General features: G+C 58.4%; 1 long non-coding RNA gene across 2 annotated transcripts in view; it reads left to right on the forward strand.

The window, feature by feature from the left end:
• Positions 1-16,510, forward strand: part of LOC147084237 (uncharacterized) — a 204,919-nt gene that overhangs the window by 173,311 nt on the left and 15,098 nt on the right. Inside the window, exon 1 of one of the 2 annotated variants that reach the window (XR_015075850.1) lies at positions 13,140-14,161. The exons of the other annotated variant lie outside the window; for it this stretch is intronic. This is a non-coding gene — a long non-coding RNA (uncharacterized LOC147084237). Of the gene's footprint in view, positions 1-13,139; positions 14,162-16,510 lie in introns of those variants that run through there. 2 annotated transcript variants of the gene reach the window in all.

Genomic DNA, 16,510 nt, shown 5'->3' on the forward strand with positions numbered 1-16,510 from the left:
TAGCAGCTGGTCCTGGGACTCTGGGCCCCTGAGCATGCCCACTAGCAGCTGGTCCTGGGACTCTGCCCCTGAGCATGCGCACTAGCAGCTGGTCCTGGGACTCTGGGCCCCTGAGCATGCCCACTAGCAGCTGGTCCTGGGACTCTGCCCATGAGCATGCGCACTCGCAGCTGGTCCTGGGACTCTGCCCCTGAGTATGCCCACTAGCAGCTGGTCCTGGGACTCTGCCCCTGAGCATGCCCACTCGCAGCTGGTCCTGGGAATCTGCCCATGAGCATGCGCACTAGCAGCTGGTCCTGGGACTATGCCCCTGAGCAGGCGCACTCGCAGCTGGTCCTGGGACTCTGCCCCTGAGTATGCCCACTAGCAGCTGGTCCTGGGACTCTGCCCCTGAGCATGCCCACTAGCAGCTGATGCTGGGACTCTGCGCCCCTCAGCATGCCCACTAGCAGCTGGTCCTGGGACTCTGCTGTCCCTGAGCATGCCCACTAGCAGCTGGTCCTGGGACACTGTTTCTGAGCATGCCCACTAGCAGCTGGTCCTGGGACTCTGCCCCTGAGCATGCCCACTAGCAGCTGCTCCTGGGACTCTGCAGCCCTGAGCATGCCCACTAGCAGCTGGTCCTGGGACTCTGCCCCTGAGCATGCCCACTAGCAGCTGTTCCTGGGACTCTGGGCCCCTGAGCATGCCCACTAGCAGCTGGTCCTGGGACTCTGGGCCCCTGAGCATGCCCACTAGAAGCTGGCCCTGGGACTCTGGGCCCCTGAGCATGCCCACTAGCAGCTGGTCCTGGGACACTGCCCCTGAGCATGCCCACAAGCAGCTGGTCCTGGGACTCTGCCCCTGAGCATGCCCACTAGCAGCTGGTCCTGGGACTCTGCAGCCCTGAGCATGCCCACTAGCAGCTGGTCCTGGGACTCTGCAGCCCTGAGCATGCCCACTAGCAGCTGGTCCTGGGACTCTGCCGCTAAGCATGCGCACTAGCAGCTGGTTCTGGGACTCTGCTACCCCTGAGGATGCCCACTCGCAGCTGGTCCTGGGACTCTGCCCCTGAGCATGTCCACTAGCAGCTGGTCCTGGGACTCTGCCCCCTGAGCATGCCCACTAGCAGCTGGTCCTGGGACTCTGCCCCTGAGCATGCCCACTAGCAGCTGGTCCTGGGACTCTGGCCCCCTGAGCATGCCCACTAGCAGCTGGTCCTGGGACTCTGCCCCTGAGCATGCCCACTAGCAGCTGGTCCTGGGACTCTGCCCCTGAGCATGCGCACTAGCAGCTGGTCCTGGGACTCTGCAGCCCTGAGCATGCCCACTAGCAGCTGGTCCTGGGACTCTGGGCCCCTGTGCATGCCCACGAGCAGCTGGTCCTGGGACTCTGGGCCCCTGAGCATGCCCACTAGCAGCTGGTCCTGGGACTCTGCCCCTGAGCATGCCCACTAGCAGCTGGTCCTGGGACTCTGCCCCTGAGCATGCCCACTAGCAGCTGGTCCTGGGACTCTGCCCCTGAACATGCCCACTAGCAGCTGGTCCTGGGACTCTGGGCCCCTGAGCATGCCCACTCGCAGCTGGTCCTGGGACTCTGCCCCTGAGCATGTCCTCTAGCAGCTGGTCCTGGGAATCTGCAGCCCTGAGCATGCCCACTGGCAGCTGGTCCTGGGACTCTGCAGCCCTGAGCATGCCCACTAGCAGCTGGTCCTGGGACTCTGCCTCTGAGCATGCCCACTAGCAGCTGGTCCTGTGACTCTGCTGACCCTGAGCATGCCCACTAGCAGCTGGTCCTGGGACTCTGCTACCCCTGAGCATGCGCACTAGCAGCTGGTTCTGGGACTCTGCTGCCCCGGAGCATGCCCACCAGCAGCTGGTCCTGGGAATCTGCCCCTGAGCGTGCCCACTAGCAGCTGGTCCTGGGATTCTGGGCCCCTGAGCATGCCCACTAGCCGCTGGTCCTGGGACTCTGGGCCCCTGAGCATGCCCACTAGCAGCTGGTTATGGGACTCTGCCCCTGAGCATGCGCACTAGCAGCTGGTCCTGGGACTCATGGCCCCTGAGCATGCCCACTAGCAGCTGGTTCTGGGACTCTGCCCCTGAGCATGTGCACTAGCAGCTGGTCCTGGGACTCTGCCCCTGAGCATGCGCACTAGCAGCTGGTCCTGGGACTCTGGGCCCCTGAGCATGCCCACTAGCAGCTGGTCCTGGGACTCTGCCCCTGAGCATGCGCACTAGCAGCTGGTCCTGGGACTCTGGGCCCCTGAGCATGCCCACTAGCAGCTGGTCCTGGGACTCTGCCCATGAGCATGCGCACTCGCAGCTGGTCCTGGGACTCTGCCCCTGAGAATGCCCACTAGCAGCTGGTCCTGGGACTCTGCCCCTGAGCATGCCCACTCGCAGCTGGTCCTGGGAATCTGCCCATGAGCATGCGCACTAGCAGCTGGTCCTGGGACTATGCCCCTGAGCATGCGCACTCGCAGCTGGTCCTGGGACTCTGCCCCTGAGTATGCCCACTAGCAGCTGGTCCTGGGACTCTGCCCCTGAGCATGCCCACTAGCAGCTGATGCTGGGACTCTGCGCCCCTCAGCATGCCCACTAGCAGCTGGTCCTGGGACTCTGCTGCCCCTGAGCATGCCCACTAGCAGCTGGTCCTTGGACTCTGCCCCTGAGTATGCCCACTAGCAGCTGGTCCTGGGACTCTGCCCCTGAGCATGCCCACTAGCAGCTGTTCCTGGGACTCTGCCCCTGAGCATGCCCACTAGCAGCTGGTCCTGGGACTCTGGGCCCCAGAGCATGCCCACTAGCAGCTGGTCCTGGGACTCTGCCCCTGAGCATGCCCACTAGCAGCTGGTCCTGGGACTCTGCCCCTGAGCATGCCCACTAGCAGCTGGTCCTGGGACTCTGCCCCTGAGCATGCCCACTAGCAGCTGGCCCTGGGACTCTGGGCCCCTGAGCATGCCCACTAGCAGCTGGTCCTGGGACTCTGGGCCCCTGAGCATGCCCACTAGCAGCTGGTCCTGGGACTCTGGGCCCCTGAGCATGCCCACTAGCAGCTGGTCCTGGGACTCTGCCCCTGAGCATGCCCACTAGCAGCTGGTCCTGGGACTCTGGGCCCCTGAGCATGCCCACTCGCAGCTGGTCCTGGGACTCTGCCCCTGAGCATGCCCACTAGCAGCTGGTCCTGGGACTCTGCCCCTGAGCATGCCCACTAGCAGCTGGTCCTGGGACTCTGCCCCTGAGCATGCCCACTAGCAGCTGGTCCTGGGACTCTGGGCCCCTGAGCATGTCCACTAGCAGCTGGTCCTGGGACTCTGCCCCTGAGCATGCCCACTAGCAGCTGGTCCTGGGACACTGTCCCTGAGCATGTCCACTAGCAGCTGGTCCTGGGACTCTGCCCCTGAGCATGCCCACTAGCAGCTGGTCCTGGGACTCCGCCCCTGAGCATGCCTACTAGCAGCTGGTACTGGGACTCTGCCCCTGAGCATGCCCACTAGCAGCTGGTCCTGGGACTCTGTCCGTGAGCATGCCCACTAGCAGCTGGTCCGAGGAATCTGCCCCTGAGCATGCTCACTAGCAGCTGGTCCTGGGACTCTGTCGCTGAGCATGCGCACTAGCAGCTGGTCCTGGGACTCTGTCCGTGAGCATGCCCACTAGCAGCTGGTCCGATGAATCTGCCCCTGAGCATGCTCACTAGCAGCTGGTCCTGGGACTCTGCCCCTGAGCATGCCCACTAGCAGCTGGTCCTGGGACTCTGGGCCCCTGAACATGCCCACTAGCAGCTGGTCCTGGGACTCTGCCCCTGAGCATGCCCACTAGCAGCTGGTCCTGGGACTCTGGGCCCCTGAGCATGCCCACTAGCAGCTGGTCCGAGGAATCTGCCCCTGAGCATGCCCACTAGCAGCTGGTCCTTGGACTCTGGGCCCCTGAACATGCCCACTAGCAGCTGGTCCTGGGACACTGCGCCTGAGCATGCCCACTAGCAGCTGGTCCTGGGACTCTGGGCCCCTGAGCATGCCCACTAGCAGCTGGTTATGGGACTCTGCCCCTGCGCATGCGCACTAGCAGCTGGTCCTGGGACTCTGCCCCTGAGCATGCCCACTAGCAGCTGGCCCTGGGACTCTGGGCCCCTGAGCATGCCCACTAGCAGCTGGTCCTGGGACTCTGCCCCTGAGCATGCCCACTAGCAGCTGGCCCTGGGACTCTGGGCCCCTGAGCATGCCCACTAGCAGCTGGTCCTGGGACTCTGCCCCTGAGCATGCTCACTGGCAGCTGGCCCTGGGACTCTGCTACCCCTGAGCATGCCCACTAGCAGCTGGTCCTGGGACTCTGCCCCTGTGCATGCCCACTAGCAGCTGGCCCTGGGACTCTGGGCCCCTGAGCATGCCCACTAGCAGCTGGTCCTGGGACTCTGCCCCTGAGCATGCCCACTAGCAGCTGGTCCTGGGACTCTGCCCCTGAGCATGCGCACTAGCAGCTGCTCCTAGGACTCTGCTGCCCTGAGCATGCCCACTAGCAGCTGCTCCTGGGACTCTGGGCCCCTGAGCATGCCCACTAGCAGCTGGTCCTGGGACTCTGCCCCTGAGCATGCCCACTAGCAGCTGGTCCTGGGACTCTGCCCCTGAGCATGCGCACTTGCAGCTGGTCCTGGGACTCTGTCCCTGAGCATGCCCACCAGCAGCTGTTCCTGGGACTCTGGGCCCGAGCATGCCCACTAGCAGCTGGTCCTGGGACTCTGCCCCTGAGCATGCCCACTAGCAGCTGGTCCTGGGACTCTGGGTCCATGAGCATGCCCACTAGCAGCTGGTCCTGGGACTCTGCCCCTGAGCATGCCCACTAGCAGCTGGTCCTGGGACTCTGCCCCTGAGCATACCCACTAGCAGCTGGTCCTGGGACTCTGCCCCTGAGCATGCCCACTAGCAGCTGGCCCTGGGACTCTGGGCCCCTGAGCATGCCCACTAGCCGCTGGTCCTGGGACTCTGCAGCCCTGAGCATGCCCACTAGCAGCTGGTCCTGGGACTCTGCAGCCCTGAGCATGCCCACTAGCAGCTGGTCCTGGGAGTCTGCCCCTGAGCATGCGCACTAGCAGCTGGTCCTGGGACTCTGCCCCTAAGCATGCGCACTAGCAGCTGGTTCTGGGACTCTGCTACCCCTGAGCATGCCCACTAGCAGCTGGTCCTGGGACTCTGCCCCTGAGCATGCCCACTAGCAGCTGGTCCTGGGACTCTGGGCCCCTGAGCATGCCCACTAGCAGCTGGTCCTGGGACTCTGCCCCTGAGCATGCCCACTAGCAGCTGGTCCTGGGACTCTGCAGCCCTGAGCATGCCCACTAGCAGCTGGTCCTGGGACTCTGCAGCCCTGAGCATGCCCACAAGCAGCTGGTCCTGGGACTCTGCCCCTGAGCATGCGCACTAGCAGCTGGTCCTGGGACTCTGGGCCCCTGAGCATGCGCACTAGCAGCTGGTCCTGGGACCCTGCTGCCCCTGAGCATGCGCACTAGCAGCTGGTCCTGGGACTCTGGGCCCCTGAGCATGCCCACTAGCAGCTGGTCCTGGGACTCTGGGCCCCTGAGCATGCCCACTAGCAGCTGGTCCTGGGAATCTGCCCATGAGCATGCGCACTAGCAGCTGGTCCTGGGACTCTGCCCCTGAGCATGCGCACTCGCAGCTGGTCCTGGGACTCTGCCCCTGAGTATGCCCACTGGCAGCTGGTCCTGGGACTCTGCCCCTGAGCATGCCCACTAGCAGCTGTTCCTGGGACTCTGCGCCCCTGAGCATGCCCACAAGCAGCTTGTCCTGGGACTCTGTCCCTGAGCATGCCCACTAGCAGCTGGTCCTGGGACTCTGCTACCCCTGAGCATGCCCACTAGCAACTGGTCCTGGGACTCTGCCCCTGAGCATGCGCACTAGCAGCTGCTCCTGGGACTCTGCCCCTGAGCATGCCCACTAGCAGCTGGTCCTGGGACTCCGCTGCCCCTGAGCATGCCCACTAGCAGCTGCTCCTGGGACTCTGCCCCTGAGCATGCCCACTAGCAGCTGGTCCTGGGACTCCGCTGCCCCTGAGCATGCCCACTAGCAGCTGGTCCTGGGACTCTGCTGCCCCTGAGCATGCCCACTAGCAGCTGGTCCTGGGACTCTGCCCCTGAGCATGCCCACTAGCAGCTGGTCCTGGGACTCTGGGCCCCTGAGCATGCCCACTAGCAGCTGGTCCGAGGAATCTGCCCCTGAGCATGCCCACTAGCAGCTGGTCCTTGGACTCTGGGCCCCTGAACATGCCCACTAGCAGCTGGTCCTGGGACACTGCGCCTGAGCATGCCCACTAGCAGCTGGTCCTGGGACTCTGGGCCCCTGAGCATGCCCACTAGCAGCTGGTTATGGGACTCTGCCCCTGCGCATGCGCACTAGCAGCTGGTCCTGGGACTCTGCCCCTGAGCATGCCCACTAGCAGCTGGCCCTGGGACTCTGGGCCCCTGAGCATGCCCACTAGCAGCTGGTCCTGGGACTCTGCCCCTGAGCATGCCCACTAGCAGCTGGCCCTGGGACTCTGGGCCCCTGAGCATGCCCACTAGCAGCTGGTCCTGGGACTCTGCCCCTGAGCATGCTCACTGGCAGCTGGCCCTGGGACTCTGCTACCCCTGAGCATGCCCACTAGCAGCTGGTCCTGGGACTCTGCCCCTGTGCATGCCCACTAGCAGCTGGCCCTGGGACTCTGGGCCCCTGAGCATGCCCACTAGCAGCTGGTCCTGGGACTCTGCCCCTGAGCATGCCCACTAGCAGCTGGTCCTGGGACTCTGCCCCTGAGCATGCGCACTAGCAGCTGCTCCTAGGACTCTGCTGCCCTGAGCATGCCCACTAGCAGCTGCTCCTGGGACTCTGGGCCCCTGAGCATGCCCACTAGCAGCTGGTCCTGGGACTCTGCCCCTGAGCATGCCCACTAGCAGCTCGTCCTGGGACTCTGCCCCTGAGCATGCGCACTTGCAGCTGGTCCTGGGACTCTGTCCCTGAGCATGCCCACCAGCAGCTGTTCCTGGGACTCTGGGCCCGAGCATGCCCACTAGCAGCTGGTCCTGGGACTCTGCCCCTGAGCATGCCCACTAGCAGCTGGTCCTGGGACTCTGGGTCCATGAGCATGCCCACTAGCAGCTGGTCCTGGGACTCTGCCCCTGAGCATGCCCACTAGCAGCTGGTCCTGGGACTCTGCCCCTGAGCATACCCACTAGCAGCTGGTCCTGGGACTCTGCCCCTGAGCATGCCCACTAGCAGCTGGCCCTGGGACTCTGGGCCCCTGAGCATGCCCACTAGCCGCTGGTCCTGGGACTCTGCAGCCCTGAGCATGCCCACTTGCAGCTGGTCCTGGGACTCTGCAGCCCTGAGCATGCCCACTAGCAGCTGGTCCTGGGAGTCTGCCCCTGAGCTTGCGCACTAGCAGCTGGTCCTGGGACTCTGCCCCTAAGCATGCGCACTAGCAGCTGGTTCTGGGACTCTGCTACCCCTGAGCATGCCCACTAGCAGCTGGTCCTGGGACTCTGCCCCTGAGCATGCCCACTAGCAGCTGGTCCTGGGACTCTGGGCCCCTGAGCATGCCCACTAGCAGCTGGTCCTGGGACTCTGCCCCTGAGCATGCCCACTAGCAGCTGGTCCTGGGACTCTGCAGCCCTGAGCATGCCCACTAGCAGCTGGTCCTGGGACTCTGCAGCCCTGAGCATGCCCACAAGCAGCTGGTCCTGGGACTCTGCCCCTGAGCATGCGCACTAGCAGCTGGTCCTGGGACTCTGGGCCCCTGAGCATGCGCACTAGCAGCTGGTCCTGGGACCCTGCTGCCCCTGAGCATGCGCACTAGCAGCTGGTCCTGGGACTCTGGGCCCCTGAGCATGCCCACTAGCAGCTGGTCCTGGGACTCTGGGCCCCTGAGCATGCCCACTAGCAGCTGGTCCTGGGAATCTGCCCATGAGCATGCGCACTAGCAGCTGGTCCTGGGACTCTGCCCCTGAGCATGCGCACTCGCAGCTGGTCCTGGGACTCTGCCCCTGAGTATGCCCACTGGCAGCTGGTCCTGGGACTCTGCCCCTGAGCATGCCCACTAGCAGCTGTTCCTGGGACTCTGCGCCCCTGAGCATGCCCACAAGCAGCTTGTCCTGGGACTCTGTCCCTGAGCATGCCCACTAGCAGCTGGTCCTGGGACTCTGCTACCCCTGAGCATGCCCACTAGCAACTGGTCCTGGGACTCTGCCCCTGAGCATGCGCACTAGCAGCTGCTCCTGGGACTCTGCCCCTGAGCATGCCCACTAGCAGCTGGTCCTGGGACTCCGCTGCCCCTGAGCATGCCCACTAGCAGCTGCTCCTGGGACTCTGCCCCTGAGCATGCCCACTAGCAGCTGGTCCTGGGACTCCGCTGCCCCTGAGCATGCCCACTAGCAGCTGGTCCTGGGAGTCTGGGCCCCTGAGCATGCCCACTAGCAGCTGGTCCTGGGACTCCGCTGCCCCTGAGCATGCGCACTAGCAGCTGGTCCTGGGACTCTGGGCCCCTGAGCATGCGCACTAGCAGCTGGTCCTGGGACTCTCGGCCGCTGAGCATGCCCACTAGCAGCTGGTCCTGGGACTCTGCCCTGAGCATGCGCACTAGCAGCTGGTCCTGGGACTCTGCCCTGAGCATGCCCACTAGCAGCTGGTCCTGGGACTCTGCCCCTGAGCATGCCCACTAGCAGCTGGTCCTGGGACTCTGCGCCCCTGAGCATGCGCACTAGCAGCTGGTCCTGGGACTCTGCCCCTGAGCATGCGCACTAGCAGCTGGTCCTGGGACTCTGCCCCTGAGCATGCCCACTAGCAGCTGGTCCTGGGACACTGTCCCTGAGCATGCCCACTAGCAGCTGGTCCTGGGACTCTGCCCCTGAGCATGCCCACTAGCAGCTGGTCCTGGGACTCCGCCCCTGAGCATGCGCACTAGCAGCTGGTACAGGGACTCTGCCCCTGAGCATGCCCACTAGCAGCTGGTCCTGGGACTCTGTCCGTGAGCATGCCCACTAGCAGCTGGTCCGAGGAATCTGCCCCTGAGCATGCCCACTAGCAGCTGGTCCTGGGACTCTGTCGCTGAGCATGCGCACTAGCAGCTGGTCCTGGGACTCTGCCCCTGAGCATGCGCACAAGCAGCTGGTCCTGGGACTCTGACCCTGAGCATGCCCACTTGCAGCTGGTCCTGGGACTCTGCCCCTGAGCATGCCCACTAGCAGCTGCTCCTGGGACTCTGCCCCTGAGCATGCCCACTAGCAGCTGGTCCTGAGACTCTGGGCCACTGAGCATGCCCACTCGCAGCTGGTTCGAGGAATCTGCCCCTGAGCATAGATACATAGATACATAGAAGATAGGAGCAGGAGTAGGCCATTCGGCCCTTCGTGCCTGCTCCGCCATTCGATGAGATCATGGCTGATCCTTTAATTCAGTATCCCGTCCCCGCCTTCTCTCCGTAACCCTTAACCCCTTTTGCCCGTAGAAATATATCTAATTCCCTCTTAAATATATTTAATGAGCTGGCGTACACTGCCCTCTGTGGCAATGAGTTCCACAGGTTCACCACTCTCTGAGTGAAGAAATTCCCCCTCATCTCTGTCCTAAATGGTTTAGCCCTTATCCTTAAATTATGTCCTCTAGTTCTGTTCTCACCCGCCAAGGGAAACATTCCTTCTGCATCCAGTCTGTCTAGACCTGTCAGAATTTTATACACTTCTATGAGGTCCCCTCTCAATCTTCTAAACTCCAGTGTGTACATCCCTAAACTACATAGTCTCTCCTCATAGGTCATTCCCGCCATTCCTGGTATCAGCCTGGTGAATCGCCGCTGCACCCCCTCCATGGCAAGAACATCCTTCCTCAGATGAGGCGACCAAAACTGTACACAGTACTCGAGGTGTGGTCTCACCAGTGCCCTGTACAGCTGCAGCAAGGTATCCCTGTTCCTGTATTCTAACCCTTTTGCTATGAAGGCCAGCATACCGTTTGCCTTCTTGACCGCCTGTTGCACCTGCATGCTCGCCTTCAGTGACTGGTGTACAAGAACACCCAGGTCTGAGGTGCTGTTGCTCGAGTTTACGTTGAGCTTCCGTGGAACAATGCAAGAGCCTGAGTACAGTGAGGTCTGAGTGGGAATGGGGTGGTGAATTAAAATGACAGGCGACCGGAAGCTCGGGGTCCCCCTTACGGACTGAATGGAGGTGTTCCGCAAAGCGGTCACCCAACCTGCGTTTGGTCTTCCCAATGTAGAGGAGACCGCATCATGAGCAGCGAATACAGTATACTAGATTGCAAGAAGTACAAGTAAATCACTGTTTCACCTGGAAGGGGTGTTTGGGGCCCTGGACAGTGGGAAGGGGGGAGGTATAGGGGCAGGTGTTACACCTCCTGCGCTTGCACGGGAAGGTGCCAGGAGAAGGGGAAGGGTTGTTGGGGGTGATAGAGGAGCGGACTAGGGTGTCTCGGAGGGAGCGGTCCCTACGGAATGCTGAAAGGGGAGGGGAAGATGTGTTTGGTGGTGGGATCATGTTGGAGGTGGCGGAAATGGCGGAGGATGATCCGTTGAATGTGGAGGCTGGTGGGGTGAAAGGTGAGGACAAGGGGAACCCTGTCGTGGTTTCGGGAGGGAGGGGCAGGGGTGAGGGCAGAAGTGCGGGAGATAGAACGGACCCGGTCGAGGGCCGTGTCAACCACGGTAGAGGGGAATCCTCGGTTGAGGAAAAAGGAAGACATGTCGGAAGCACTGGTGTGGAAGGTGGCATCATCGGAGCAGATACGGCGGAGACGGAGAAACTGGGAGAATGGAATAGAGTCCTTACAGGAGGCGGGGTGGGAGTCCTATCACCAACTCGTCTGGTTTTGAATACCTCTTAATGTCTCTCCTCTTTGGTTCTCTCCCAGCCGGCCTTTCAATCTATTTCATTCCCTGTACCTCTTTAGTCTTGACAAAGGTTAGACCTGAAACAATGACTCTAATTTCCCTGCACGGATGTTGCCCGGCCTGCTGAGTTTTGTAGCATTGTCTGTGGTGATTTTAGACCCTTTAACATCATTGTTCACTGTGGCCATGGAGAGGCCTGCCTGGCCTGCTGAGTTTCCCAGCATTGTCTGTGGTGATTTTAGACCCTTTAACACCATTGTTCACTGTGGCTATGGAGAGGCCTGCCTGGCCTGCTGAGTTTTGCAGCATTGTCTGTGGTGATTTTAGACCCTTTAGCACCATTGTTCACTGTGGCCATGGAGAGGCCTGCCTGGCCTGCTGAGTTTTGCAGCATTGTCTGTGGTGATTTTAGACCCTTTAACACCATTGTTCACTGTGGCCATGGAGAGGCCTGCCTGGCCTGCTGAGTTTTGCAGCTTTGTCTGTGGTGATTTTAGACCCTTTAACACCATTGTTCACTGTGGCCATGGAGAGGCCTGCCTGGCCTGCTGAGTTTCCCAGCATTGTCTGTGGTGATTTTAGACCCTTTAACATCATTGTTCACTGTGGCCATGGAGAGGCCTGCCTGGCCTGCTGAGTTTTGCAGCTTTGTCTGTGGTGATTTTAGACCCTTTAACACCATTGTTCACTGTGGCCATGGAGAGGCCTGCCTGGCCTGCTGAGTTTCCCAGCATTGTCTGTGGTGATTTTAGACCCTTTAACATCATTGTTCACTGTGGCCATGGAGAGGCCTGCCTGGCCTGCTGAGTTTTGCAGCATTGTCTGTGGTGATTTTAGACCCTTTAACATCATTGTTCACTGTGGCCATGGAGAGGCCTGCCTGGCCTGCTGAGTTTCCCAGCATTGTCTGTGGTGATTTTAGACCCTTTAACACCATTGTTCACTGTGGCTATGGAGAGGCCTGCCTGGCCTGCTGAGTTTTGCAGCATTGTCTGTGGTGATTTTAGACCCTTTAACACCATTGTTCACTGTGGCTATGGAGAGGCCTGCCTGGCCTGCTGAGTTTTGCAGCATTGTCTGTGGTGATTTTAGACCCTTTAACACCATTGTGCACTGTGGCCATGCAGAGGCCTGCCTGGCCTGCTGAGTTTTGCAGCTTTGTCTGTGGTGATTTTAGACCCTTTAACACCATTGTTCACTGTGGCCATGGAGAGGCCTGCCTGGCCTGCTGAGTTTCCCAGCATTGTCTGTGGTGATTTTAGACCCTTTAACATCATTGTTCACTGTGGCCATGGAGAGGCCTGCCTGGCCTGCTGAGTTTTGCAGCATTGTCTGTGGTGATTTTAGACCCTTTAACATCATTGTTCACTGTGGCCATGGAGAGGCCTGCCTGGCCTGCTGAGTTTCCCAGCATTGTCTGTGGTGATTTTAGACCCTTTAACATCATTGTTCACTGTGGCCATGGAGAGGCCTGCCTGGCCTGCTGAGTTTTGCAGCATTGTCTGTGGTGATTTTAGACCCTTTAACACCATTGTTCACTGTGGCCATGGAGAGGCCTGCCTGGCCTGCTGAGTTTTGCAGCATTGTCTGTGGTGATTTTAGACCCTTTAGCACCATTGTTCACTGTGGCCATGGAGAGGCCTGCCTGGCCTGCTGAGTTTTGCAGCATTGTCTGTGGTGATTTTAGACCCTTTAACACCATTGTGCACTGTGGCCATGGAGAGGCAGGGGGGGTGGGCGGGGGGGGGCGGGGGGGGTGGGCGGGGGGGGCGGCGGGGTCGGGGCGGCGGGGGGGGGGCGCGGGGGTGGGGGCGGGGCGGGGGGGGTTGTGTGTGTTTGGGTCGGAGGGGCGGGGGGGGTGTGTGTTTGGGTCGGAGGGGCGGGAGGGGGGGTGTGTTTGGGTCGGAGGGGCGCGGGGGTGTGTGTTTGGGTCGGAGGGGCGGGTGTTATTTGGGTCTAAGGAGGGGGGGCGGTGGGGAAGTGTTTGGGTCAGAGAGGAGAGGGGGCGGGGGGGGTTGTTTGGGGAGGAGAGGGGGTGGAGGTGTTTGGGTCAGAGAGGAGAGGGGGCGGGGGGTAGGTGTGTGTTTGGGTCGGAGGGGCCAGTGGGGGTGTGTTTGGGTCGGAGGGGCCGGGGGGTTGGGGGGGAAGGTTCACCTTCACCTGACGAAGGAGCAGCGCTCCGAAAGCTTGTGATTTCAAATAAAGCTGTTGGACGATAACCTGGTGTTGTATGACTTCTTACATTTGTCCACCTCAGACAGTGTGTAACATGGCAGAATGGGCCCATTGAGATCAGACAGTGTGTAACCTGGGTAGATTGGCCCAGTGAGATCAGACTGTGTAACCCGGGGAGGATGGGCCCAGTGAGATCAGACAGTGTGTAACCCGGGGAGGATGGGCCCAGTGAAATCAGGCAGTGTGTAACCCGGGGAGGATGGTCTCAGTGAGATCAGACAGTGTGCAACCCGGGGAGGATGGGCCCAGTGAAATCAGGCAGTGTGTAACCCGGGGAGGATGGGCCCAGTGAGATCAGACAGTGTAACCTGGGGAGGTGGGTCCAGTGAGATCAGACAGTGTGTAACCCGGGGAGGATGGGCCCAGTGAGATCAGACAGTGTGTAACCCAGGGAGGATGGGCCCAGTGAGATCAGACAGTGTGTAACCCGGAGAGGATGGGCCCAGTGAGATCAGATAGTGTGTAACCCGGGGAGGATGGGCCCAGTGAGATCATACAGTGTGTAACCCGGGGAGGATGGGCCCAGTGAGATCAGACAGTGTGTAACCCGGGGAGGATGGGCCCAGTGAGATCAGACAGTGTGTAACCCGGGGAGGATGGGCCCAGTGAGATCACAGTGTGTAACCCGGGGAGGATGGGCCCAGTGAGATCAGACAGTGTGTAACCCGGGGAGGATGGGCCCAGTGAGATCACAGTGTGTAACCCGGGGAGGATGGGCCCAGTGAGATCAGACAGTGTGATTTGCTGGAAGCCCTGGCGGGGATCTGAGAAAAGGGACAAAAATCAGACAGAAGCGCTCGGACCCAAACTTTTATTTTTATTAAGCAGAAGAAAAGTCTACATTACATTACTTCACACTCTTCATGTTGTTATTTTCAGTCCTGCCATAATTAGATCTCCCGGTGAAAGACTGAGTGATTGAGAAAGGTTCACAGCCGAGAGTAAACAGGGATTGTAGACTGAGGAACGACAGCAGGTGAACCAACACAGGATTGTGAGAGCACCAACCAGAGAGAACCCTTCCGATTCAAAGAGCTTCCAGAGATCGACCGGGGAAAAAAGTAAGAGGAAGTCCCATTGACTCAGATACACACTGGTCCTGGAGATAGACTGGGGAGAAAGGTCAGAGAGAGTCCCATTGACTCAGATACACACTGGTCCTGGAGATGGACTGGGGAGAAAGGTCAGAGAGAGTCCCATTGACTCAGATGATGTCCCCACACTATTACTGCAGATTTGGTTTTCCCAATCTATACATAGCTTATCATGATTTTAAGCTATTACCCTTACTACATGCACCTCTAGTTCCCTGAATTATACACCGCCCTACATTACAACTACATTTTGGGGGCCTATAAACACCTCCAACCAATGTTTTCTGCCTCTTGCTGTTTCTTGGCTCCACCCAAACTGATTTATTTACTTTATTTTTGGAGCTAAGATCATTTCTCCCTACTGTCTTTATCCCATCCTTTATCGATATGAGACCAAAACTGTGCCCGGTACTCCGGTGTTGTCTGACCAAAGCCCTGTCCAATTGTAGCAAGACTTCCTTACTGTTGTATTCCAACCCATTGTAATAAAGGCCAACATGCCATTCGCCTTCTCAATTGCTCGCTGTACCTGCATGCTAACTTTGTTTCCTGTACGAGAACACCTAAATCTCTCTGAACACTAACATTTAATCATTTTTCACCATTTAAAAAAGTTCTGTTTTTCTACTCTTCCTACTAAAGTGAATACGCACACATTTCCCCACATTATATTCCATCAGTCACCTTATTGCCCGCACACTTAGACTGCCCATATCCCTTTGCAGGCTCTGTGTCCCCATAGCTTACTTTCCCACCTAGCTTTGTATCAGCAGCAAACTTGGATCCATTACACTCGGTCCCTTCATCTAAGTCAGTAATATAGATTGTAAATAGCAGAGGCCCAAGCACTGATCCTTGTGGCACCCCACTAGCCTGCCAAGCTGAAAATGTCCTGTTTATCCCTACACTCTGTTTTCTGTCAGTTAACCAATCCTCTATCAATGCTGATAGTCATAACGGCACAGAAGGAGGCCATTCGGCCCATCGAGTCCGTGCCGGCTCTCTGTAGAGCAATCCAGTCAGTCCCACTCCCCCGCTCTATCCCCGTAGCCCTGCAAGTTTATTTCCCTCAAGTGTCTATCCAGTCTCCCCTTGAAAACATTGAGTGTCTCCGATTCCACCACTTCCATCGGCAGCGAGTTCCAGGTCCTCACCACTCGCTGTGTAAAAAGGTTTTTACTCACATTCGCCCCCTGTATCTCTTGCCCAAAACCTTAAATCTGTGTCCCCTAGTCCTCGTACCATCCATTAGTGGGAACAGCCTTTCCCTGTCTAGCCTATCCAAACCCATCATAATCTTGTACACCTCGATCAAATCACCCCTCAACCTCCTTTGCTCTAATGAAAACAAATCCAGCCTCTCCAACCTGTCCTTGTAGCTAATATATTACCCTCAACCCCATGAGTCCTTATCTTGCACAGCAACCTTTTATGTGGCACCTTATCAAATGCCTTTTGGCAATCCAAATATATTACATCCACCAGTTCCCCATTATCTATCCAGCTAGTTGCATCCTCAAAAAACACTAATAGCATGATTTCTCTTTCATAAAACCATGTTGACTCCGCCTGATCATATGATTTTCTAAGTGCCCTCTTACCCCTCCCTTAATAATGGATTCCAGCATTTTCCTGACGCCAGGCTCACTGGCCTGTAGTGCCCTGCTTTCTCTCTTCCCCCTTTCTAGAATAGCGGGGTTACTTTTTCTACCTTCTAATCCGCTGGGACTGTTCCAGAATCTAGGGAATTTTGGAAGATCACAACCAATGCATCCACTCTCTCTTCAGCCACCTCTTGTAGAACCCTAGGATGTCGGCCGTCAGGTCCAGGGGATTTGTCGGCTTTTAGTCCCATTAGTTTCTCAAGTACTTTTTTCCTCGAAGGAACTTAAAGTAATTGATGTCAGCACTTTCATTAGTCCCTTGGTTCCCTGCTATTTTTGGTGCGCTATTTGTGTCTTCTACTGTGAAGACAGATACAAAATATTTGTTTAAAATCTGCCATTTCCTTATTTCCCATTATAATTTCTCCTGTCTCGGCCTCTAAGGGACCAATGCTTACTTTTGCTACTCTCCATGTTTACTTACTTTCAGAAGCTCCTACAATTTTTAAATGTTTCTTGCTAGTATACTCAATCGATTTTCTCCCTTTTTTTTAAAATCAATTTTTGGTCATAGTTTGCTGGTTAACAGAATTAAACTTCCAAATGCAATTTCACACGCTAAAGGTCTGCTTCTGTAAATAGCATTCAGGTACATTTATCGTTTATTACTCGCTCAGGAACAAAGTTCGAGGTTGATACCATAGAAACTTGG

Source organism: Somniosus microcephalus, unplaced genomic scaffold (assembly GCF_052327205.1).
Source record: "Somniosus microcephalus isolate GS21.2 unplaced genomic scaffold, FLI_Smic_1.0 unresolved_chr9, whole genome shotgun sequence".
Taxonomy (NCBI): Eukaryota; Metazoa; Chordata; class Chondrichthyes; order Squaliformes; family Somniosidae; genus Somniosus; species Somniosus microcephalus.